The sequence below is a fragment of the Scyliorhinus torazame genome, chromosome 4, assembly GCF_047496885.1.
Source record: "Scyliorhinus torazame isolate Kashiwa2021f chromosome 4, sScyTor2.1, whole genome shotgun sequence".
Classification (NCBI taxonomy): Eukaryota; Metazoa; Chordata; class Chondrichthyes; order Carcharhiniformes; family Scyliorhinidae; genus Scyliorhinus; species Scyliorhinus torazame.
The window spans coordinates 286,666,864-286,694,005 of record NC_092710.1 but is presented as its reverse complement, the minus strand read 5'-3'; the positions used below and the strand labels follow the sequence as shown (position 1 = coordinate 286,694,005).

Genomic DNA, 27,142 nt, shown 5'->3' with positions numbered 1-27,142 from the left:
TGTAAATTCTATGAAATTCTATGGTTCTCACAGATTCATTAGATGCAAGCTGTTCACAGATTTCTAGCAGTAGTCTGCAATTGACAGCTTCTACACACCATCTGCAGCTTTGATTCATTCATCCCTCTTCACAGTTCAGTGGCCTGTGGTGAAACCCCCAATGTTTGTAAACATTGAACACATCAAAGAGAGGTAAGTGCTTTCCAAGCACTAAGTGCATTCCAATCACTCTGGTATGTGATTTCACAGCACTTACCTCTCTTCTCACTGCCCCTGTCTGGACTGCTCTCTATGTTCCAGGTATGGGTCTAATTTCTGAGGTTCCTTTGGAAAGGGGATCCCTCGCAGTAGGCCAAGGGACATTTCACGCAAGCATCCCTGTGGCGCGGGGTGTTCACCTATTACATCGGTTCCTGTAGGGGTCCCCCGATTACATGAGTCCCTACCGGGTTCGCTCTATTACAGGGATCCCTGTGGGGGGGGGGCTCTCCCCATTACAGTGTTCCCTGTGGGGGGTCTCCCTATTGCAGGGGTCCCCAGGGTGGGGGGGGGGGGGAGAGGGGGCTGGTAGGGTTTCCAGCTAATTTGCAGTGCAATAAGGGGGTGGTCATCCACAGGACCTTGCTATCCCAAGATGGTGGCCCAATAGCAGGATTCCCTGGGAATCTCTCTTATTCCATGACATGCATAAATTTGTATGGCGCTGAACACTGAATTGGTTGATGGTTTGCGCTCCCAAGCAGATCGTAAACCGATTGAAATTCTAGTCCGGCTGGAGAACACAGCCTCCCAAATGGAGAATCTAACGTTTGTGTGCCATCTGATTTCGGCACCATTACAATAGGTTATCTCCATTCGCTAAAACCCAGCACTGTAGCTGGCTCACCTTTATACTGTGACTCTAGCCTCTGAAAACTGGCCTAATCCAATTGACTAATCAACAAGCTCCAGCTGCAAGTAGCTACAAGTAGAACCTTTGTTTAAAGCTGATTGTTTGAAAATTCACCTTTTTCTAAACCAAACAGCAACTTTTAAGTTAATTAACTAAATAAAAGAAAGACTAGACTTTAGATTAAAATGAAATGAAAAATGAAGTGAAATGAAATGAAATGAACCCTTAATATCCCTCAGTCACCAAACTCTCACTATAGCACTCAAATGCACCCAAATTCAGCACTCAGTGCAAACCTCAGCACTCAGTGCAAATCTCTGATTTCTCACTCAATTGCTTTTCTTGGATTAATTTCAGTGGCCCTGTAACTTCATGTCCAAAAACCAATTTAAAAGGATTAAATATTGAACAATCATTTAGTGATCCCTAATGGCAAATAATAAGAATGGAATCCCTTTGTCCCAATCATGAGGATAATCCTAACTCTACGTTTTCATCGTTATTTTCAAAGTTTGATGCTACCTCTCTAAGGCTCTCTGTTACTCTGGATAATTTGCACATCATTTACATTGTTCTATTTCCAAGCTCTTCATGACTTCTTTAAATAATCCTGACATGAAAGTTGATCCTTGATCCGATAGTATCTCTTATGGTAAGTTATATCCAGAGAAGAGCTGGGTTATATCCTCTACCTCTCTCTTGGCTATGACGTTTCTTATGGTATGGCTTCAGGATATCTAATGGATATATCCATAATAATTTACAAGTATTGATTTCCGCTGAACGTTTTCAAAAGTGGTGCAATGCAGTCAACTAGGGGCGGGATTCTCCGACCCCACACAGGGTCTGAGAATCGGCAGGGGTGATGGAAATTCCCACCACGCCGCTCCGACACTGGGATGTGATTCGCCGGCAATCGTGCCCGCGCAGTCGCCGCAAGGACTGCTGAAATAGGCCCCCGCTGCGATTCTCCGCGGGCGACGGGCCGAATTCCCACTGAATTCCGCCGAGTCCCGCCAGCATGGTTCCAACATGGTACCACCCGGCGGGAGCTCGGACCCACAGCCGCTGTGGATGTCCTGGTGAGGGGGGGGCAGGGGGATCTGACTCCGGGAGGGGGCCTCCACGGGGTCCAGGTCCGCGATCGGGGGCTTCGGATCGGCGGGCGGCCATGATCTGGAGGGGGCTTACGCAGCCCGCTGTAAGATTCCTGACATGTTGCTCCACGCCAGTGCGGAGACGGCAACCACGCACATGCGCCGGCACTGAGACGGCCGCCGTGCGCATGCACGAACCCGCACCGGCACCAGAGCAGCACGCCGCACTCCGGTGCCATGCTAGCCCCCTGAAGACCGCTGAATTGCTGGGCCAGGAGGCCCATTGACTCCGGCGTACACCACTCCGGTGTTTACGCCGGCGTCAACACTTGGCAGGGATTTAGGAGAATCTCAGCCTAGAACTCTCGTAAAATGTTCTTCAAAACTGGAATAGGGATCAAAGGAGCTTGCTTTATTGCAGTTGTAGTTTCCCTATTATTTGATATGTCTGATACGTTTGACAAAATTTAACCACATCTTTATGTAGTCCTGGCCAGTAAACCTGTTTCTGTAACTTTGCTTGTGAATTCTTTAATCCTCGATGTCCTCTTCATGGAATTTCATCCTCGGAATCTCTTTCCTATACCCAGGACGCAATATAATTTGATGTATTTCTGCCCACTTTTCATCTGCACTATTATGCGTGGGATGCCATTTTCCCATTACTATGCGATCCTTTACATAATAACATTCAGGAATACACTGAGACTCCAATTCCGAGTAAGCCATTTGCTACATTTGTTAGAATTTGGAATCGCCCTGCTATGGTACTCTCAATCTCTTTGAGTTAAACACATCTGTTTCATTCCATTCATCTTTTCCATCTTCATTCAGCTTACGAAAGACAACCTTACCTCACTTTTCTTATACTGTGCTTTTAACTCCTCCTTTTCTTGTCTCAACTTCTGTGCCTGTGATGACATTACCACACAATCAGGACACAGCCCATGCATTCCCTGGAATGAATTGAATCCCTGCAATGGGAAATGTTTCTACCACTCCTACAAATACTTCTCCCTACTTCATGCTACTTCACAAGTTTACTTTCACCGAGGATTTTTTTTGTCTCTCCGAGACAACCAGACCCTCTTCCTTCAATAACCCTTCTGAGCAAATAATATCTTTAAGCCACAGCATTAACGATTGATTCATTCCTATATCTCTGAAAAAAAATTCTGTCTTTCCTCATTCTATTTGTGCACATTGTAACTGTCCTTCCTGTTTTCCCCCTTATTTCGCTTCTGTTTAATTTTTTTGTTATCATTTTTTATCCATGGATGATTAATGGACATGTATCTTTATGTCAAGTAGCAGAGAGAATGAGGAATTCAGAAGTTATAGGATAAAACAATCTGCTAATCTCTGCTAGTTTGAACAGGAGCTTCAGGCTTTTCAGCATGAGAAAGAGAGAGAGGTGGGTTGGGACTTGGTTTGGCTGATTGGCTGGTGGCCACTAAATTGGAAAAAATGCCATACCCTGCCCAGTAAGAGGTGGTGATTTGATCCTATCTCAGTGGAATGATTTTCAGAGTACCAAGGAGCTCTGTTTGACTCCTGGAAGCACAGGGACAAGGCCCTACTCTTTCTCCTCCATGTTTTCTCCAGAAAGGCTGAGAATGCTTTATTCCTTAAACGTTAGAGAACCTGAATGACTGAATCTACAGGAAATCGATTACAGACTGTGAACAAAGACAGAGACATGGGGCGAAATTCTCCCCCAACGGCGCGATGTCCGCCGACTGGCGCCAAAAACGGCGCCAATCAGACGGCCATTCTGCCGGCCCAAAGGTGCAGAATGCTCCGCATCTTTGGGGGCCGAGCCCCAACATTGAGGGGCTAGGCCGACGCCGGAGGGATTTCCGCCCCGCCAGCTGGCGGAAATGGCATTTGTTGCCCCGCCAGCTGGCGGAAATGGCATTTGGTGCCCTGCCAGCTGGCGCGGAAATGCGGCGCATGCGCGGGAGCGCCAGCGGCTGCCGACAGTTTCCCGCGCATGCGCAATGGGGAGAGTCTCTTCCGCCTCCGCCATGGTGGAGGCCATGGCGGAGGCGGAAGGGAAAGAGTGCCCCCATGGCACAGGCCCGCCCGCGGATCGGCGGGCCCCGATCGCGGGCCAGGCCACCGTGGGGGCACCCCCCGGGGTCAGATCGCCCCGTGCCTCCCCAGGACCCCGGAGCCCGCCCACGCCGCCTGGTCCCGCCGGTAAATAACAGCTTTGATTTACGCCGGCGGGACAGGCAATTTCTGGGTGGGACTTCGGCCCATTCGGGCCGGAGAATTGAGCGGGGGGTCCCGCCAACCGGCGCGGCCCAATTCCCGCCCCCGCCCAATCTCCGGTACTGGAGACTTTGGCGGGGGCGGGACTCACGGCGGCCAACGGCCATTCTCCGACCCGGCGGGGGGTCGGAGAATGACGCCCATGCTCTCTCTCCAGGAAGACTATGAGTGCTGTCTTTTTGAAACTACAAAGACCTGAATAAATCTACGGTAATACACCGTGAGCTGAAAGCCACGTTTGAAGTGGAGTAAGGTCCGAGAAACAACCTTCTGAAACAAAATCTCTATTTCCCTTTTACTTATGATTTTTTAACCCCTCTCCTCCCCTCTGTGTTTGTCTGTCTTGTGTGTGAGCACATGTGTGTGCAAAGGGTGGGGGCAGGTTAAAGTGGTAAGTTAGGAATGATATCATAGTTAACCAGTTGTATGTGTTTCGTATTTCATTATAACGTTTCGAGTCCAGATGACCCTTTAAACAAAGCTGTTGTATATCCTGGAGGCACCTGTAATCCTGGAGGTTACATGCAGGGTGGAATTTAAGTTGAAATCCCCGTGGAGTAAATCGGAGACGAAGACAGTCACTGAGGAAGGAAATATGGCTGTGGGAACGAGTCTTAGTAAATACCTTGTCCGACACTAAGAGAGAAATGGAAAGCAGTGAAGGTGGATAGTGGGGGAGGGACATACAGAAATCCTGTTGGAGAGAAGAGCAGTACGTCTTCAGGGTAGGCATTCCTGGAAGAGAAGTGGCAGTGAGTTCAACACAGGATAAAAGCAAATCACTGCGGATGCTGGAATCTGAAACCAAAGAGAAAATGCTGGATAATCTCAGCAGGTCTGGCAGCATCTGTAGGGAGATAAAAGAGCTAACGTTTCGAGTCCAGATGACCCTTTGTCAAAGGGTATTTTAGTAAGATTGTTTGGTTAATTCACTTGTGTTGTGATTCTGGGTCAAATGGGGCTGGAATTGGCCACCCACAAGCCCAGGGTGTTGGAACAACATGAAAACAACTTTCCCTTCACATAGAAAATCCTTAAACACATCAGCCAACTGCTGTTAATTCTGCCCCTGTACAAATTGTGCACACATTTTCACCCCTATTGTTTGTTCGTCTCTGTGTACAAACCCTACCAGCTTCTCTTGTTCTTGAGTTTCTGATTTAATATTTATTTTCTTAATACTAATAAATCCAACAGGCTTGCCATTTTAAAGCAGCATAATTAGTTTGTATGGCCCAGTTTATTACAATTGATGCATCCACATTTTCTCATATCTCTCATTCTCTCAACACCATATTTTTCACTTTGCAGTGAAGCCTCCTTTCAATTTTCAAGCATTCCCTCTCTTGCTTGATTGTCTTTTCTTGCACCATCCCAGTTACTGTCTTTCTCAGGTTTAAAAGTGTGTCAAAAAAAGGCTTTGAGCTATGAGCCAATTCATAGTCATCAGCAATCATTGTGGTTTCATAGAATTTACAGTGCAGAAGGACGCCATTCAGCCCATCGAGTCTGCACCGGTCCTTGGAAAGAGCACCCTACATCAGCCCACACCCCCGCTAAGGGCAATTTATCATGGCCAATCCACCTATCCTGCACATCTTTGGATTGTGGGAGAAAACCGGAACACCCGGTGGAAACCCAAGCAGACACTAGGAGAACATGCAGACTCCACACAGACAGTGACCCAAGCCTGGAGCTGTGAAGCAACTGTGCTAACCACTGTGCAACCGTGCCCACCAGCAGTTTGCTCCACAGTTTTAACTCTTTAATCCTGAACATGAGTTCTTATCACTGCAGGTAATGAATCGTTGAATTCTTCCAACAGAATTACTTCACAACGAGCCTCATACGTTGTTTCTATTTTTAATGCTCTCACCCAGCTATCAAAATTACTTTGTAATTTGAAATTCAGTATAAGTCTATCCAGACAGTTTTATTACATTTGGAGACTTTTGACTGTAAACCTCCAGTACTAATTCATTAGCGTTCTATACAGCTTTCTCCACTGCATCATGCTCCCCAGACTTATCCTCTGACAAGACACATATATTACACTAGCCCTACCTAAGAGTTTATTCCACAAAAGCAGTATCCAAATATCTTTCCACCATTTCATATGTCTCGCTATTTTCTAAAATTAATTAAAAATGCCTCTGCATCCTTTTCATCAAATCCTGGAAGTGCCTATATAAATAAAGCATCTCGCCACTAGGTTTATGTCTCAAAATATATCCTTCCTTAACCTGCTCTGGTGCCTCTGTTTTAACCCCCAGCATTTTAAGTTCAAATGCTCTCCCTTTCTCCTTTTCCCTTTCTGCCATTGCTCACTTGTCCACTTCCAATTCTCTTTGAAAAGCTCCCTCTGTGTCTCTTCCCTCACTTTCCATTTCCTTTTGCTTTTCCTGCATTTCAAATTTCTTCATAATTATTCCTTTCTCTTTTTCCTTTGCCTCCAAAGCAATTTTCTGCATTTTGATTTCTTTCCCTTTATCCTTCTCCTTCATTTCCAATTGTTTCATTTGTAATTACATTTTCGCTAATTCAGTTTCCTCACTTTTTGAAGAACTTGGTGGGCGGGATTCTCTGATCCTGAGGCTAAGTGTTGATACCGTCGTAAAACACCGTCGCGTTTTACGACGGCGTCAACAGGCCCCCAGGAGCAGCGATCCTGCGCCCTACAGGGGCCAGCATGGCACTTTAGCGACTCACGCAGCTCCAGCTGCTGATACCAGTGTCAAACGGGTGCCACAGCTCTGCGCATGCGCGCTGCGACCGGCGCGAACTCGCGCATGCGCGCTACTTTCCTTCTCCGTGCCAACCCCGACGCAACATGGCGCAGAGCTAAAGGGGTCCGGCGCGGAGTAAAAGAGGCCCCCACCAGGAGAAGTCGGCCCGCCGATCGGTAGGCCCCGATCGCGGGCCAGGCCACGGTGGAGGCCCCCCCCCCCCGGGGTCGGAACCCCCTCCCCACCACCAGGCCGCCCCCCGCAGGATGGATGCCGAGGTCCCACCAGGTAGGACCACACGTGAACGGCGTCGGAGGGACTCGGCCTATATCGGCGGCCACTCGGCGCATCCCGCATGGAGAATCGCCGGGGGGCCTTGTAGAGCAGTCCCTGCCCGGTGCCGTGCCGACTAGCGGCGCCAATGCCGCCGATTCTCTGGTGACCGGAGAATCAGCAGACCGGCATTGCATGAATCGCCCCCCCGCCCCCCGGCGATTCTCCGACCCGGACCGGTGTCAGAGAACCCCGCCCGATATGTTTGACAACTCTTGTATATTTAAATGCTTCACTATTCTTTCAATTACATCAGATGTCTTAATCCCTGCAGGTAACCTTAAATGTAATGCATTTGCCAATTCCATCTATTGAGCATTAAGTGCACTTTTCAGACTTTCCAAGGTTATATTGTCTACTCCCAAACAAGTCTTAGCCATGGCAAGAGTCATGTTGTAGTCACCTTCATTTACATTAAGCAATTCCTCACTAAGTTCCATATTTTCCTCACTTATGTTACATTTAAAAGTCATAAGTTCCCCTACAACCACGGAATTATGCTTTTCAAAACCCAGCTAAAGTTCCCCCCCAGTTTTTTTAAGAACCCGCCGTTGTTAATGCAAGGATATCCAAAATCTCAGAAGGGTATTTTGGAACACCGGTTCATGTTGGTGTATATTTTCAATTCGGTATAACATCAGAAAAGGTATGCAAGCCAGGAAGGAATAGTCTTGTTGTTTTGTGATCACTTAATAAAGAATATTTATTAATTAACAGAAAACACGACCAGAAGGATTATACTACACTACAACAATACACTTAACTACACTGATGGATTTACACACAGTATTATGTGAAGTTACCCCTTTATTCTCAACTACCAACATTTCCTGAACTCTCAGGGACGAGATCTTCCCGCTCTTCATGACGGCGGGATCTTCTAGTCCCACCAATGACTCTCCCCTCCACGGGTTTCCCGAACCAGTGGGTGGATTCAGTGGGTGGAAATCCTGGCCAACGGCAGGCTGCCTCCACTGCCGAGAAGCACAGCGAATCCCGCCCTACACAAAACTATTTTATACTTTCTGCAGTCAATAATATTTGATGGTACAACGGGAGATATTTAAGAAGCAACGTTCGGCTTTTAGGGAAGATTTTGCTCCCCAAACAATTTCTCATGACGCAAAATGAAAATGAATAATTCATGTAACATTTACTGTGTGGTTTTCCAGCATTCAATTATAAAATCTTTCCAGGGCGCAACAGGAACTGGTACAGCTGATAGGATATCTCGCTGTGAGCTCCCACTATTTGTGCACATATGTAAAATGTCATGCCAATTCCCGCGAGGCTGCAACACTTCTGAGTTATGGGTCTTTCATGGTCAAGAAAGAACTACCATAACTCACTGTCAGCAGTGAAATACTCTCTTTTTAAACACTCCACACTTCAGTGCTTACAGTCTGCTAAAGAAGCAAAATCTTCCAAGTGTTCACATTAATCAAATTTGATGCAAATTTAGGTCAATTGAAGATTTAATATCGACTCCAAAATGTTAGATTTTGAGATTTTAGTGAAAAATGACCTGGTAAATTGGTAGATGTAATTGCTGAGCACAGGGATAGTGATTAAAAGGGGTGGTTTAGCACAGGGCTAAAGAGCTGGCTTTTAAAGCAGACGGTTCAATTCCCATACCAGCCTCCCTGAACAGGCACGGAATGTGGCGACTAGGGGCTTTTCACAGTAACTTCATTTGAAGCCTACTTGTGGCAGTAAGCGATTTTCATTTCATTTTTGCATTAAAGAATGAAAGTTAAGAGGAGTGCTTCCAGCCTTGTGCCTTTTCTTCAGCTCTCAAATACCAAATGCCGAATGCTAAATAACATTGATTTGTCTTTTTTAACTCATTTCCAGGCTGATGACGTTGATATTTTGGACGGAATTTGAGCCGAACAAAATCAGGTGTTTTTGGGTCACATGGAGGGCTTGAATGTTTACACACAGTACTATCTCTGTGGGTAGAGTTGAGGATTCGTAAAGGTAAAAGATCCTGATGAGAGTTATGTACAGGCCCCCTAGCAGTAGTCAGGATGTGGGACAGAAAATAAATCAGGAGATAGAAAAAGCATGTAAAAAGGGCAATATCACCATAATCATGGGAGTCTTCAAAATGTAGGTGGGCTGGGAAAATCAGGTTGGTAGTGGATCCCAAGAAAAGGAATTTGTGGAATGCCTAAGAGATGTTTTTTTGGAGCAGCTTGTGACAGAGCCACGAGGGAACAGGCAATTCTGGATTTGGTGGTGTGTAAGAAGGCAGACTTGGTTAGGGAACTTAAGGTGAAGGAACCCTTAGGATGCAGTGACCACAATATGATAGAATTTACCCTGCAGTTTGAGAGCGAGAAGCTGCAATCAGATGTAACGGTATTACAATTAAATAAGTGTAACTACAAAGACATGAGAGAGGAGCTGGCCAGAGTTGATTGGAAAAGGAGCCTAGCAGGGAAGACGGTAGAAAAGCAATGGCAGGGGTTTTTGGTGGTTATTCGGGAGGCACACAGAAATTCATCCCAAGGAGGAGGAAACATTCTAAGGGGAGGCCAAGGCATTCATGGCTGTCTAGGGAAGTCAAGGACAGCATAAAAGCAAAAGAAAAAGCATACAATGTGGCGAGGATTAGTGGAAAGCCTGAAGGTTGGGAAGCCTTTAAAAGTGAGCACAGGACAACTAAACATGGAATAAGGGGAGGGGGGGGAGATGAAATAATGAGTGCACGACAGCTAGTAATATAAAAGAAGATAGGAAGAGCTTTTTCAACATATAAAATGAAAGAGAGAGGCAAAAATAGACATTGGACCACTGGAAAATGTGGCTAGAGAAGTAATAATAGGAAACAAAGAAATGGCAGAGGAACTGAGTAGTTACTTTGCATCAGTCTTCACAGTGGAAGACACCAGTGGGGTGCCAGTGCTCCAGGAGAATCAGGGGGCAGAGGTGGATGCAATGGCCATCACTAAGGAGAAAGTTCTGGAGAAACTGAAAGGTCTGAAGGTGGATAAATCACCTGGACCAGATGGACTATAGCCCAGGATTCTAAAAGAGAGAGCTGAGGAATTTGTGGAGGCATTGGTGGTGATCTTTCAGGAATCACTGGAGGCTGGAAGGGTCCCAGAGGACTGGAAAGTGGCTAATGTAACACCGCTGCTTAAGAAGAGGGAGGCAGAAGACAAGAAATTGTAGGCCGGTTAGCCTGACTTCGGTCATTGGTAAGATTTTGGAGTCTGTTATTCAAGATGAGACCACGGAGCACTTGGAAGTACATGGTAAAATAGGACTGACTCAGTACGGCTTCGTCAAATGTAAGTCACGTCTGACAAATCTGCTAGAGTTCTTTGAGGAGGTAACAAGAAAGTTAGACAAAGGAGAACCAGTGGACATAGAATCATAGTATTTGCAGTGCAGAAGGAGGCCATTTGGCCCATCATGTCTGTACAGCCCTTGGAAAGACCACCACACTTACGTCCTCCACCCTATCCCCGTAACCCAGTAACCCCATACAACCTTCTGGGACACTAAGGGCAATTTATCATGGCCAATCCATCTAACCTGCACATCTTTGGATTGTGGGAGGAAACTGGAGCACTCGGAGGAAACCGATGCAGACACAGGGAGAACGTGTAGACTCTGCACCGACAGTGACCCAAGCCAGAATTGAATCTGGGACCCTGGAGCTGTGAAGCAACTAAATAAATAAAGCCATCTTTATTGTCACAAGTAAGCTTACATTAACACTGCAATGAAGTTACTATGAAAAGCACCTCGTCGCCACATTCTGGCGCCTGTTCAGGTACACAGAGGGAGAATTCAGAATTCTCAGCTGGTACTGGAATTGAACCCGCGCTGCGGGCCTTGTTCTGCATCACAAACCAGCTGTCTAGCCCACTGAGATAAACTAGCTTTACTGTGCTAACCACTATGCTACCATGCTGCCTCATGATTTATTTAGATTTCCACAAGGCCTTTGACAAGGTGCTGCATATGAGACTGTTAAATAAGTTAAGAGCCCATGGTGTTAGGGGTAAGATCCTGGCATGGTTAGAGAATTGGCTGACTGGCAGATGGCAGAGATTGGGGATAAAGGGGACTTTTTCAGGATGGCAGCTGGTGTGCCTCAGGGGTCTGTGCTGGGACCACAACTTTTCACAATATACATTAATGATCTGGAAGTAGGAACTGAAGGCGCTGTTGCTAAGTTTGCAGATGATACAAAGACCTGTAGAGGGACAGGTAGGATTGAGGAAGCAGAGGGCTTTCAAAAGGATTTGGACAGGCTGGGAGAGTGGGCAAAGAAGTGGCAGATGGAATACAATGTGGAAAAGTGTGAGGTTATGCACTTTGGAAGGAGAAATGGAGGCATAGGCTATTTTCTAAATGGGGAAATGCTTAGGAAATCAGAAGCACAAAGGGACTGGGGTGTCCTTGTTTATGATTCTCTTCAAGTAAACGTGCAGGTTCAGTTGGCAGTTAGGAAGGCAAATGCAATGTTTGCATTCATGTCGTGAGGGCTAGAATACAAGACCACGGATGTACTTCTGAGGCTGTATAAAGCTCTGGTCATACCTCATTTGGAGTATTGTGAGCAGTTCTGGGTCCCCTATCTAAGAAAGGATGTGCTGGCCTTGGAAAGGGTCCAGAGGAGGTTCACAAGAATGATCCCTGGCATGAAGAGCCTGTCGTATGAGGAGCGGTTGATGACTCTGAGTCTGTACTCTTTGGGATTTAAAAGGATGAGGGGGGATTTTATTGAAACTTACAGGTTACTGCAAGGCCTAGATAGGGTGGACGTGGAGAGGATGTTTCCACTTACGGGAAAAACTAGAATAAGTGGACACAATCTCAGGCTAAAGAGGCGATCCTTTAAAACAGCGATGAGAAGGAATTTCTTCAGCTAGAGGGTGGTGAATCTGTGGAACACTTTGCCACAGAAGGCTGTGGAGGCCAAATCACTGAGTGTCTTTAAGACAGAGATTGGTAGGTTCTTGATTAATAAGGGGATTAGGGGTTATGGGGAGAAGGCAGGAGAATGGGGATGAGAAAATTATCAGCCATGATTGAATGGCAGAGCAGACTCAATGGGCTGAGTGGCCTAATTCTGTTCCTAAGTCTTACGATCTTATGGAAGGAGGACATTTTGTCCATCCTGTTGGCACTGGCTCTCTGCAAGAGCAATGCAGCTCATGCCAGTCCCCTGCGTTTTCACTGGAGCCTCTTCAGATAGTCATCAGATTCTCCAGCTGTCTGGGAAATTTGTTTCCAGAACCAAACCTTTTTTGTTATTCGTTCTTGAGATGTGGGAGCCAGCATTTGTTGCCCATCCCTAATTTCTCTTAAACTGAGTTGCTTGCTAGGCCATTTAAGTGGGGAGTAGTTAAGAGTCAATCATATCGCTGTATAAATCTGGAGTCACATGTCGGCCAGACTGGGTTAGGGTGGCAGAATTCCTTCCCTCAAAGACATGAGTGAACCAGATGGGTTTTTAACAGCAATGGTTTCATGATCACCGTTCGACTTTTAATTCCAGATTTTTATTGAATTCTAATTTCACCATTTGTCATGGTGGGATTCGAACCCAGGACCCGAGAGCAGTGTCTGGAATACTAGTCCAGTGACAGTACCACTATGCTACCATCTCCCGTCCAACCTTCATCCAAACTGTCCATTCCTGACATTAATTGGGGGTGGAAGATGGGAGCCAATGAACCTGATCCCAAGGCCAGGTTGGGAATTTTAAATATGATAATTAGTCAGCAATCCTCCACGTTACTCGTTGCACATTTTGGGTTTTATATTCTGGTTGGCTGGATTCCTTGACCCAGCGGCTTTAGTGGTGTCGAGACTTGGTAAATTCAAGAATTGAGTGCCTTTTGTTACGAGTGGGTGAGCAGGAGTGAGGTGGCTCCCCTTCTATTCGGTTCCCTCGTTTAGTCGCAACAAAGGTATGAAAATTTATTTTCCCCATAAATGTGTTTTCCAATCCAAATATCTTTATTTGTTAATACAGAGTCTATCAAATCAGTTTTTCTTGTGGCAAATGCTCCAGCCTCCCAGCTGCGTGTTTCTCAGTGGTGGGAGGCAGCACCCTGCCCAGTGGCGGTGGGTTTCTCTGCTCCTGCCGCTGTCAATGGGATTTCCCATTGAAGCCGTCCCGCGAAACCCTCGGGCCAGCTGCGCTGCAGGAGGGAGAAGAAAATCTCACCGCCAGAAAACGGCCGGAGCATTCCGGCCCAAGAAATAGTTCATTAGGTACTAAATCCGAGGAAAAATAATAAAGAGTAAATCACACACATAAAAGGTCAATGAGAGGAGACTCCCAAATTATGAGAATTGATCAGTGTTGTCGAATGGCTCACCATGGATCTTGCTATTTGGGAGACAGTGTTGCGCAGCGGGAGCCGGTTGGTGTTCAATATATCTGTGGTTAGCTGGTGAGGTTGTAGGTATATCTCACTCTGTCACGATTTCCCGTCGCTTTGATACTTTGTAGTGACCTCTTGAAGGAAGGCATCTAACTGACGAGCTTTCACAGTCAAGCACCCTCGTCAAACCTTCTCCCAAACCCCCACCCCTACTTGAACCCAAGTCCTTCCACCGTGCTTCCCCCCCAAGCTTCCACCGCCCCCACCACCCTCTATTCCTGGCCACCATCAACAGGCCCACACCTTCACTTCCCCATTCAACCCCCGCCAGATTGCACCCTGACAAAATGACCAGGTCCCCAGTAAGGCAGTTAGAGTTCAATATTGGTTAAGGGAGTATACTATTAAGCCCTTTGCTTGACTTGGAGGAATAGCTTGTTGAATGTTGTGGCCATGTGAAGGTAGTTGATTTCTGGCCAAATCCTAGAGTTGACATGTTTCAGGTCTGTACTTTGTTGTCTGTACTTTTAGCTTCAGAGGGAGACAGGGAGAGAGACCATTACTGTTCTTTTCCAGGAGAGCTTTCAGATGATGGTGATTTCATTTTAGGTCTTTTTATGCTTTGCAAACCCACTATGTTCAAACTCCTGTCTATATATTCACCAAAATCAAGTTGATTAGCATGTCCTGCAGTCATTATTGCAGACAAAGTATTTCCACTTTTTTGACCTTTTCATCTCCAAAATCTTTTACATATTTCAAAATAGAAATAAAAAGCAGATGGAGTTATTTTGCACTCCACAGGGGTTTTTGAATGTCTGATGGGCATCACGCTGCTCAGCAGGTCCCATTGTCTCCAAAGAACTGCAGCTGATCAAAGCCCAGCACTTTACATGTTTAATGCCTTATTTTCTGACCTGATCTTCTCCACTGAGGAGTATTGCACTCCATATGCTCACCCGTTACCTGTGCTGATGAATTTACATAGCGTATTTATGTATGTCCTGTGCTTTTTTTCATGTGTGGAATGGTAAGCCTGGACTGTACGCAGAACAATACTTTTCACTGTATCTGGGTACATGCAACAATAAAACAAATCCAATCCAATCCAATCAAGAGTGCATGTTTGAAGTGTACCTTGACACCCCTGAGCCTCTGAAATTCCATGCAGTAGGTCTGGAGTGCAATTCATATAGAAACTTTCCAGAGAAATGTTCGACAGTATTAGGCATCAGGAGACTCGTGTCAGCCATTTTTTTGCTGATTGTCTTTTCATGTATTTTGTTTTTAAAAACAGGGGCTGAATTCTCCGTTTCAGGGACTATGTTCCCGCTTCGTCATAAAAGCTGTGGCCTTTCACGCCAGAAAAACTGAGGTGAAAAGGCTACATATTCATAGCCCTGCAGGGGGCTAGCAGGGACCCGTCGTGAATCTAGCATTAGCTGCAGATACGGGCCCCCACACTTCTGGGTCAGAGGTGGCGCGTGTGCACGGCGATGGCCTCCAGCGGCTGCACCCTGCTCCAGGATGGATTCGGACCGAGGAGTGGGACCTCCTAAATAGTGCCCCTGATCCTAAATAGTGCCCAAAAATAGCCCGGTCCCATATGAGGCCCCCTTGCCCTCTGATCAACCCACCCCCAACCATGGAGGCCACGGACTGGTGCCGGTCCTGATTCCATGCGTGAAAGTGGATTCTCTGCCCCAGCGCCGGACGCGATTTCAGCATCAGGGTGCAGAGAATCCAGCCCAGGACTTCTTCAAAGAGTTCCCCTTCTGAGGCAGTCCTTTGGAACCACATGCAGACTATGTGGCCAGCCAACATAGCTGATTAGCCATAACAAGTGCCATGATCCTGGGGATCAACTCCAATCTACAAGTTTGCTGATGATGCAACCGTTGTGCAAAATTAAGGAAGTTGACTTCAGGAAGTGGAGTATCATACACACCCCTGTCTGCATCAATGGTGCCGTGATGGAGATGGTTGACAGCTTCAAATTCCTAGGTGAGCGCAGCAACAACAATCGTCCTGGTCCACCCACATCGACACTACGACCAAGAAAGCACAACAGTCCCAATACTTCCTCAGGGAACCGAGGAAATTCGGCATGTCCACGTTGACTTTTACCAATTTTTCAGATGCACCATAGAAAGCATCCTATCTGGCTGCATCACAGCTTAGTAAGGCAAATAGTTCTGCCTCCCCCACAGAATGACTAAGTTCCCGATCCCACCCTCCACTATGACCAGGTTGCTGATTCCGCCCACTACCAGCTCTTCAATTCCTCCCCTCCAGGAATTAATCAGTCACCCGATTGGCACCCACACAGAATTGACACCAACTTCCCCCACCCAACCAACACACCCCTGTCCGTGCACCCGATTCACCATGATCAACCTTTACATCTCCTACCCCAGCATCAACTTACCAGCTCCTGAAGGCTTCGTTGATTAGTTTGTTGCCCAGAGTGTAGCCTGATTGGCAGGCTTTGCTACCATTTAGAATGGAAACCGATCTATGGCATCACTCGCATAGTTAAAAGCCCAGGACATTCTGGAAAATCCAGGCTTCCAGGTTCTCCAAACCCTCCAGACATTCCACTTCCTCCATAATCAGCCTCAATGCACCTAATGGTTCAGGTAATTAAAAATTGAGCCCTTTAGATCTCCATTTCTCCTCAGATCTGCTTATGTGGTACCAGCTAGCTGAATAACTCTCCTGAATGGGAAATTGGAATTGAGTTGGACTTTGGGACAAACCAAGTACCAGAATGTCTGACTAAGTATCGCTCAATACCGAAATGTTGATGCGCTTTTTAGTCTGAGTCCACACTCTGTTTCATCATCTGGGAAGAAGTAACAATATATCTTTTGTAAAGGGCAATGAAGAATCCACAATGAATTTAGTCGAAACAAAGAATTACTACATTTATTGTAATTATTGCGTACAGCTCCAGAAGTCACTTCTGGGCCTTCTCTAGTCGGTGCCTTGCTGGCCGACTCTATTTATGCAAATCCAAGTATTGTTAAGGGTCCCCCTTATCGAGGAACTCACATTCCCCATTCTCCGGGTGGCTACAGGTTATGTCTTCTGCATGTTCCTGCTTTCAGTAGCTAACTGCTTGCAGACTTAGTTTCTGTTTTATGCCCCTTCTGCTTCTTTGAACTACAGTGAGTCCAGGCAATGGGAAGGTATTGGCTGGCCTGCTACTGGACTGGAGGGGAGAGAGGACTGCTTTTTTCGCCAGAGGAAGAGGGAAAGGAGGATTAGTGACTCAGATATTAGTGCAGCCACCTGCAGGCTGTGGGTCTGTTTGCTATTTCCCCTTCTGCTTCGTTGGCCTGGAGTGAGGCGAAGGGAAGGCCAGCCTATTACCATGCTGAAGATGGGGGAGGGCCTCTTACAGTTTGTTGGCACTTTCTTTGCAGTACTGATTGCTTAATGACTTTTGACTATTTCACATTTCATGTTTGGAAGTGTGAGTTGTTTGCTACTGCCTCCTTTATTCCTGTGGCCTGGACCTAGGATGAGGAGGTGTCAGGTGATCAGATATCAGTACAGCAGGAGAGGGGGGGTGGCGGCCCGAATCCATTGAACAACTTGAAGTCTGTGTCAAGATACATTGTGGACTCTATTGTGCTGGTGACTTTTTATTGCTCTTGGTTTGGAAGCTGTGTAAAATGCTGGTGCCTTTTTGTATTGTTGCCTGTTTATATTTTGTGTTTGGAAGTTGCATGTCTGTTAATGCAATGTTGATATTTACTGTTTACTGCCTAGAGGCTGTCGGTTTTTCTGCTGCAGCCCCTCTTGCTCCTGATGGCCTGGAGTTTCTGAAATCACTGCCAGTGCTGGAGAGGGGGAGGGGGGGCTGCTCTCCCTCTCCCTTCGGTGGATTGGTTTAATGATGTTCCACTGATGCGGGCTTACTGCTGGGGCTGCGGAGGGGAGGGCGAGTTTTCGTACTGTCCATTTTGCATTGCTCAATGTCTGGAGGCCATGTGTTTGTCAGCTGCAGCCCCTTTCATCTGCGGCTTGGCTCCCCGAATGTGGTGCTCCCTTGCTCTTCTGCTGTGCCCTGCCGCTGAGTGCTGCAGTCGGGGAAGGGAGTGGCAGGCTGATTTAGATGTTGGTATCCTTATTATGTTGTTAATTGTCCACTATTGCTATATTGAGACTGTGTACTTATCAGCCACAGCCCCTTTATCTGTGCCTTTACCTTCGGAGTGGGACGCTCCCTCACTCTTCCAGTGTGACTTTCCGGTGCATCGTCCGCATCATCCCCAGTGGCTTTCCACTGATGCGAGTCTGCTGTCAGGAGTTGCGGGGGAGGGAGCGAAGGAGTGGCAGGTTGATTTGGATGCTGGAACGCCATTGTACTATTGCCTGTGTTTTGGTTCATGCCATTGTTCTGTGACTTGGTTTGTCTCCTTTGTAAAGGTGGAATGTTGGGGACCTTGTCGTTCTGTTGCCTGTCTTGTAATTGATGTTTTTTGTACAAAGGAATGTCAATAAACTAAAATAAATCCACGGATAGTTCATCATCCCAACCCCGTAAGACCTCTGGGTTTTAACAATATCTATCTCCTTGAGGTTAAAAATCTGTAAATTTGAAGATATTTAAGAACTCATTTTCTCAATGATTTCAGTATTTTTTAGTGTGACAGGGGAACACCTGAAACTGAGCATACTCCCAAGGGAGTAAACCGACACTTCAACAAGTCATTTCTTAAAAGGATATTTATCATTAAAAATCTCTACTCCATTTGTCTCATCGAAATGATGCAGTCTTTAATATTTCATTGCAAGTAATGTTAGATGAAGAGAACTGCTTGGTGTCCTGCCAATTAATTGCAATTAAGGGAAACTACATTTTGGAATGTGAAGATTAACGAGGCTGCTTAATATAAACAACTCTTTATGTATTGGTACAACTGCAAATACTGCCAGGGCCCACGCAGGATTCAAACTGACCTTCTGTTTATGGTAACTGCACAAACGTCAAGCCAAATGCAAAATAGGAAGAAAAAGTTACATTTTCATAGAACGTATCACAACCTCAGAATATCGCAAAAACTCTTCCCATCCAATCCTGAAGTATAGTCACGGCTGTAATGAAGAAAACAAGAGCCGGTTCTTTGCTCCAGACAGCACAGCGCAGTCTGTGCAAAACAAGTCTGGATACCTGGTCCATGCCATCACGCTGGCAAGGCAGGACCAGAGAAAGCCGGCTGCCAGGAATCCTGATACTGAGGTGCCCTTTCTAAATTCTGCCTTGATCTCCGATGGGAAAAAACAGGAGCCCAGTCCCTCACATGCCAAGAACCCCCTCCCACGACACAGGGACCCATCCTCCCACAGACAAGAGAACCCCCCTCCCCACGGATACGGGGAACCCCACACACGCACAAGGGGAATGCCGTCTCAGCTGATACGGGGACCCCTTCCCCCAAAGGAGCTCTCCAGAGGCCCCTCAGGGCACTTACTGCAGGCTGCCAGGGGTCAGTGCCATGGTTCCAGGATGCCAGAGTGTCAGGGTGCCTGGGTGAAGTGCCATGGTGCCAGGGTACGAGGGAGATCTCATCAGAAACATTCTGTTTTCCACGCATTGTGATATTTTGTACCCACATCTCCATTTGTGCTCATGGTGCAAACTTTTGGCCAATGCCAGGATTTTTTACTTCCATTCGAGTTGCCTGGGTTTGGTGGTGAGTGCACAAAATATCACGCGAAGGCTTAAGTCGTATTTTACATCAACATAAAATTAGGAAGTGATCATTCCCTGCCCCCATCAGTAGCGGGCCATGTTTCCTGCTGTTGAATGACAGGAACCTTATTTTAATGAATTAGCATCTCACTATTGGGCCCATGTGCCAAAATCATACCTCTACATCAAATAATGCATCGATGACAACATGACACCAAAATAGCAGGATCTCAGAAGGTGTGCCCCTGGCAAGCAGTACACTGAGTGGAGCTCGGAGGTGAGCACACCACCCGGGAGGGGTCAATGTGGCGCCAGTGCAGTCCTAGATGGGTGTCAGAGATGCACTTGGGTGAAGACTGTTTCCTGGTGCACTTGTTGTTCCCTGGGGTGGCCTTCAAATATGCCAGCTGGATCATCGAAGTGCTGAGGCAATGGAGGGGCCGCCCAGTCTGAGGCTGCCTGCCAGCGATAGAGCGTGGAGCTTCTGCCTTCATTTTCTGCAGTATATGGCATAAAAAGATGCTATAGCCGTTGGTGGGCTCAATGCCACTTTTGCCACCCAACGTTGGACTTTACCGACATTGGAGAAAATCCCAGCCAGTGTGCTCAACAAGGCTATTTGCCAGCAATGGGATCTTCTGGTTCCATTGATGTCAATGGTTTTTTTCGTGGTTCACACCCGCTGAAGGGGGATTGCCATCAGCGGGGTTTGAAGGTCCTGCTGGCGGGAAGGGGCGGAATATTTTGGTCGATGTGCACATTGTCCTTCAGTTAAACTGCCTGCTCTGCTTCATGTAACTTGTCAATGGTACGATTCAAAGAGAAGCAGGAAGACCTCAGCTCGTGTTCTACAGCAGTTCAATAAGACAGCTCACCAGCATGGAGTCAAGGGACGCCAGGGACCAACATTTCCAGCCCCTTCCAGCGGTGGGATCTTCCAGTCCTGCCGAAATCAATGGACATTTAAATGGCTCACCACATTTTCCAGCCAGCTGGAAAATTCTTCCCAGGAGTGGGCAATAAATGTTGGCCTTGTCAATGATGTCCACCTCCAGTAAATCAACTAAAATATCCTGCCTTGTCTGGAATGCTTCCCTCAATGAAACTGACCAAAAATTGTGTGTACTACCTTGAGACTTGCATATCTCTTGCAATTTTCATGACAGCATTGAATTGAAATTACTGGAGATTTTGTGGGAAACAGAATGGCCAATTGGCACACAATGTGGTGCCACCGACCCCGGTGAGGTGATTGATCAGCTAATCTGCATTTCACATTGTTGGCTCTGTGAGCAGGAGTGACCAAGACACTGCGAAACAACCCCTGCTCTTCATTGAAAAAAATGCTTTTACATGCAGCAGAACCTGCAGACAGACCTCGGTTGAACAACATATCTGAAAGCTGACACACACTCCAACAATGCACAGTGTCTTGGTGCTTCACTGACTTGTTGAACTGGATTATGGGGCGGGGAGACAGGATTGTCATTAACTTATTTTTTTATTCATTCATGGGATGTGGAGGTCTCAGGATATGCCAGCATTTATTGCCCATTCCTAATTGCCCTTGAGGGGGCAGTGGGTCTGGAGTCACATGAAGGCCAGACCAGGTAAGGATGGCAGATTTCCTTCCCTAAAGAATATTAGTGAACCAGATGGGTTTTTACGACAATCGACAATGGTTTCAATCTCATAATAATGATCTTTATTGTCATAAGTAGACTTACATTAACACTGCAATGAAGTTACATTCCGTGTAGACTGAGGGAGAATTCAGAATGTCCAAATGACCTAACAGCATGTCTATTTGTGACTTGTGGAAGGAAACTGGAGCACCCGGAGGAAACCCACACAGATACGAGGAGAACGTGCAGACTTGGCATAGATAGTGACCCAGGAATCAAACCTGTGAAGCGCTGTGAAGCAACAGTGCTAACCACCATGCTACCGTACCACCTACATTAGAGATTTTAATTCCAGAGTTTTATTGAATTCAAATTTCACCATCTGCCACGGCAGGATTCGAATCCAGGTCCCCCAGAGCATTAACCTGGGTTTCTAGTTTACTAGTTCAGTGACAATACCATTACTCCACTGCCACCGCCTCCCCACTGAGCCATTCTGAATGACAACTGAAGTGGATTGTGGATTGGAAAACCTCTCTAACACTTAAATTTCCAGAAATGTCTCTGTTTCTTCTGATGAAACTCTGATGGCAAAAAAACTCTCTCTGATATTGTTTGACATCCCCATTATAATATAGCATTCGATTTGAAAACAGCAGTAATAGTATCAAAACAAAAATACAACAGGTCAATAGTTAAATCAACAGGAAGCATTATAATTCACACTGGTATAACACACACCAAAGTATTTCTTTTGCATTCTACAAAAGTATGAATCTTCATTATGGTCCTAATGAAACAACATTCTGTATGAATTATGTAAGAAAGTCATATGCAAATACAAACCTATTTTGTTATCTATTCAAATGTATTCTGGCAGATTACTATAAGCACTAAATCTAATGACATTTTTGCATAATCATTGCCTTTTTAATCCTTACAGGTTTAACATATTAAATGAAAGCTATTCTACTCTTCGGATGTATTGAAAATTATCAATTTGACATCATAAAGGAGCATCCGCTTGAGACAAACTTTTGTTTCTTAATACAAACAAGTCCTTGAATTGTGCCCTTTTTTTTAATCCACCGAAATAGAATGGATACTCCTCACTTGACAATTCTCCAAGATTTTCCTAAAATTTGCATGATTGAATTACGAGGCTGGAAATTAACATATGTGCACCTTTCAAAAATTCCCAAGCCTCTACAATGGGAAGTCATTCAATACGGCTATAAACGAGGAAAGTTTTTCCAACAAAAAGACTCAAACTTAAGGCTGATATTATGCCTGAAGCGGCATTACATTACCAGTTACCAGAGGCGCTGTAAATAGAATTATGGAATGCTACAGTGCAGAAAGAGGCCTTTCAACACATTGTTCCTGTGTTGGCTCTTTGAAAGAGCTTCTCAGATTGCCCCATTCCCATCCTTTCCCCATAGTCCTGCCTAATGTTTTCAAACATTTTCCAATTCCTTTTGAAAGTTATGACTGAATCTGTTTCCCCAGCCTATCTGATAATGCTTCACGTAACACAAATGTCTGCACAGGTTTTGAAAGCCAGCTACACAGTATTGGCTAGCAGTTTTAGTGTATGTTAAGTTATAGTAATGAACATTCAAAGTTCTCAATCTCCTACTCATATTTGTAGAAATTGGACAATGGCTGTGAAGTCATAATCTTAAAGAGGGGAGAAAAATATTAATTTTTAATTTGCCGACTTTGAGGCATTATATTCTTTTGCTATTCTACATGAGTCTACTGGTACAATATTCAAAATGGATTAACTGCAATTTTGTTCAGTTAAACATAGGAAAGAACAAAACTATTCTCCATTGTCTCCACCAAAACCTCCAAATGTCCTCCACTGGGTCAATGCCTCATGAATAGGCAGCAGCTTAATCAATATACTCTGCTAACAATGCTAGTAGTCAGGGGGTGCTGCATTGCTGGAGGAATGACCCTTCCAGTTAATTCTTCCATTACCTTGTCCCTTATTGCATAGTTACGAGAGGAGAGCTAGCTAAGTTGGGTTGGGTAAATAGACCAAAACGCTCGGAGGTAAATAAACATTTAAGGAAATGATTCAATATTTTCAACAAAATTATGTTCCAGTTAAAAACAAAATCTCAACAAGTGTTATGGGCCAGGGTTTAGAGAACCGCAAAGTATATCATGGAGTTCACCTGACCCACAACTTGTAATAGATTGTGGTATGGGGAGCACACGGCCCACTCTACAGGTGTGGTACAGCAGAAATGGAAAAGTATTTTTTAAAGCAAAACAATGTTTATTCTATGAACTCAAGTTAATCTTTTTTAAAACATACAGTGAACATCTTAGCAACCATTAATTCACATACAACCCACAAAGGCTACAACACTAAATAATCCTTTAGGCTTTCCTTTTAACATCCATAAAACCTAAAAACAAAACCTTTAACAGAAGCACCTCAGGTTTAACTTCACTACTGAGAACAGTTACCACATTGAAATCATCAAATGGACATTCATAAGCTTGCAAAGATTCGTACACATCCTGCTGTGATTGCAGCTTCTCCAAAACTAAAATGAAACCAAACCCACCCTGCAGCAAAAAGCCTAAAGCGAAAGTAAAAAGCTGACAGACAGCCCAGCTCCACCCACTCTCTGACATCACTGCAGTAATAAACACCTATTTCTTAAAAGTACTCTCACTACAGATATTTATATACACACCCATTTCCTAAAGGTACTCTCACATGACACCTCCCCCCAAGAAAAAAAATAAACCACCAACTTCAAGATGGTTTCATTTTTCACCTTTTCACTATCCTGTAAGAAATGCACAGAGTAAATATACATTTTGTTTCCAAAAACCAACACACGCACACAGGAATAATAATATAATGCATTTGAAAAATTTTGTTCTTCCTCCAACTGGAATCACTCTTGATTGACAGTCTCTTTGAACAAGAAGGTCTCTGCACGATCCATCTGATTTGGATAAGATTAATAATTTGGATTAGGGAACATAATGTAACATCTCAAAGTTTACAGATGATACCAAATTAGGTGTGAGGGTGAATTGTGACGAGGATGCAGGGATCCTACAGCAAGATCTGGACAGGTTGAGCGAGTGGGCAAACCAATGGCAGATGCAGTATAATTTGTATAAGTGTGACGTTATTCATTTTGGAAGCAAAAACAGGAAGGCAGATTACTACCTGAATGGTTGTAAATTGTGAGAGGGGAGTGTGCACCGGGACCTGGGTGTCCTTGTGCAACATTCGCTGAAGGTAAGCATGCAGGTGCAGCAGGCGGTAAAGAAGGCTAATGGTATGTTTGCCTTCATTGCAAGAGATTTCTAGTATAGAAGCAGGGATATGTTGCTGCAATTGTACAGTGCCTTGGTGAGGCCACACTTGGAGTATAGTATGCAATTTTGGTCTCCTTCTCTGAGGAAGGATGTTCTTGCTCTCGAAGGAGTGCAGCGAAGGTTTACCAGACTGATTCCAGGGATGGCGGGACTGTCATATGAGGAGAGATTGCCTGCCTAGGTTGGGATTGTTCTTGCTGGAATTCAGAAGCATGAAGGGGGGATCTCATAGAGACTTACAAAATTCTAACAGGACTAGACAGGGTAGATGCAGGGAAGATGTTGCCAATGATGAATTTGTCCAGAACCAGGGGTCACAGCCTGAGGATTCAGGGTAAACCATTTCGGACAAAGATAAGGAGACACGTCTTCACACAAAGAGTGGTGAGCCTGTGGAATTCATTACCACATGAAGTAGTTGATGCTAAAACTTTGAACATATTCAAGAGGCGGCTGGATATAGCATTTGGGGAGAATAAGATCAAAGGATATGGGAAGAAAGCAGGATTAGGCTATTAAGTTGGATGATCAGCCTTGATCGTGATGAATGGCGGAGCAGGCTCGAAGGGCCAAAAGGCCTCCTCCTGCTCCTATCTTCTATGTATCTATGTATCCATTTCTCTACGCATCGGCATTTTTCTTTAAAGTCAGTTACTTTAGTTCAATCTGATCACAGAGTCCCTTGTAGTTCTCCAACACAAGAGCATTGGTTATCACAGCTTTCAGGCAATCAAATATCTGTTGAAAGTCCGCTGTCCACTGAAATTTTCGACGTTTCTTCAGCAAGTCCATCAGTGCAGCAATCACGCGACAAAACCTTTGCACAAATTTTCGATCAAATCCACTCATGCCAAGAAATCACATTATTTCCCTTTGTCTCGAGGGTATCGGAAACTCCTCAATAACTGTTGGTTTCACATCCCGTGTGATCATTCAACCCTGTCCGATTGTATGGCCAAGGAAAGTGATTTGGGCTTTTCCAAATTCATTTTGGGCTAAGTTTATCACCAAACTTGGAGGTTAACACCTTAGGATGCATCCCCTCCCGGCAAGCCCACCCCAAGATGAAATCTCCGCCCTGGATTGAGTACCACAGGGGCCAGGTCCATTGGTCAAGGATACCTCCCCAGAGTCAGGAGAGGCGTTGTGGGGCATGTGGACGCAGCAGCCACAGGGAGCACAAGCACAAGCCAGCTAGTGGCCCCAGAGCCCCATAAGCAGTAGGTGCCGATCGAGGGCTTGCACGTTCCCCCTGGGCCAGCTAGAGGAGGAGTGCATGCAGCTGTATTGTAGTCAGCATCCCACGTGCCCCTCCATCAAGAAAACCGTGAAAGTTAATGTGCTTCCATTAGGCATGGAAGTCGACACAAGAGCTGCAATTTCAGTTATTGGGAAACAGACCTTCGACAGGATAAAGATGGGCAAGTAAAGCAATTAGGCCTGCAGGACACTGAGGCACAATTAGTGACATAAACCGGTGAACCATTAGCCATGACTGAGACCACAATGGTTTACCAACAACAGTCGATGCGACGTCTGTTGATCATAGTCAAGGGGCATGATGGTAGGCTGCGATTGTGTAAATCACCTGCAACTGGTCTGGCAGGAAATATTCCAAATGGGATCTGGGGCCCTATAAGAGGTTTTTCAACCCAGACTGGTGAAAATAGAAGGGGCCATGGCAAGAATTCAGACTGATTTGGAAGCACAACCAATTTACTTCAGGGTTCACCCGGTCCCTTATGCTTTATTCGCAAAAGTTGAGGCCGAGGTCAGCCGGCTCGAAGGCCTGGAAATTATTAGACCAGTACACTTTGCTGATTGGACGGCACTGGTGGTCCCGGTGCTCAAACGAGAGTTGATGGTCAACAGAGCCTCCCGGTTGGATCGTTACCCGATGCCCCGCATGGAGGACATATTCGCAAAACGGGTCAGTGGACATTCACTTATATCACTCGATATGAGCTAGGCATACTTCCAGTTAGAATTGGATCCTGCCTCCCAAAATACATCACTATAAGAACATAAGAACATAAGAACTAGGAGCAGGAGTAGGCCATCTGGCCCCTTGAGCCTGCTCCGCCATTCAATGAGATCATGGCTGATCTTTTGTGGGCTCAGCTCCACTTTCCATCCCGAACACCATAAACCTTTATTCCTTTATTCTTCAAAAAACTATCTATCTTTATCTTAAAAACATTTAATGAAGGAGCCTCTACTGCTTCACTGGGCAAGGAATTCCATAGATTCACAACCTTTTGGGTGAAGACATTTCTCCTAAGCACAGTCCTAAATCTACTTCCCCTTATTTTGAGACTATGTCCCCTAGTTCTGCTTTCACCCGCCAGTGGAAACAACGTCCCCGCATCTATCCTATCTATTCCCTTCATGATTTGATATATTTCTATACGATCCTCCCGCATCCTTCTAAATTCCAATGAGTCCTAGTCTACTCAAGTTCTCCTCATAATCCAACCCCTTCAGCTCTGGGATTAACCTAGTGAATCTCCTCTGCACACCCTCCAGCGCCAGTATGTCCTTTCTGAGGTAAGGAGACCAAAACTGAACACAATACTCCAGGTGTGGCCTCACTAACACCTTATACAATTGCAGCATAACCTCCCTAGTCTTAAACTCCATCCCTCTAGCAATGAAGGACAAAACTCCATTCGCCTTCGAAATCATTTGTTGCACCTGTAAACCAACTGTTTGCGACTCATGCACTAGGACACCAATAAAGACCTGATCGAGAACACCAGATCAGTGTTTTTCAAA

At 45.6% G+C, this 27,142-nt stretch overlaps 1 long non-coding RNA gene across 2 annotated transcripts in view; it reads left to right on the top strand.

Moving 5' to 3' along the window:
* Positions 1-27,142, top strand: part of LOC140411741 (uncharacterized) — a 203,488-nt gene that overhangs the window by 16,496 nt on the left and 159,850 nt on the right. Inside the window, exon 1 of one of the 2 annotated variants that reach the window (XR_011940983.1) lies at positions 5,940-6,063. The exons of the other annotated variant lie outside the window; for it this stretch is intronic. This is a non-coding gene — a long non-coding RNA (uncharacterized lncRNA). Of the gene's footprint in view, positions 1-5,939; positions 6,064-27,142 lie in introns of those variants that run through there. 2 annotated transcript variants of the gene reach the window in all.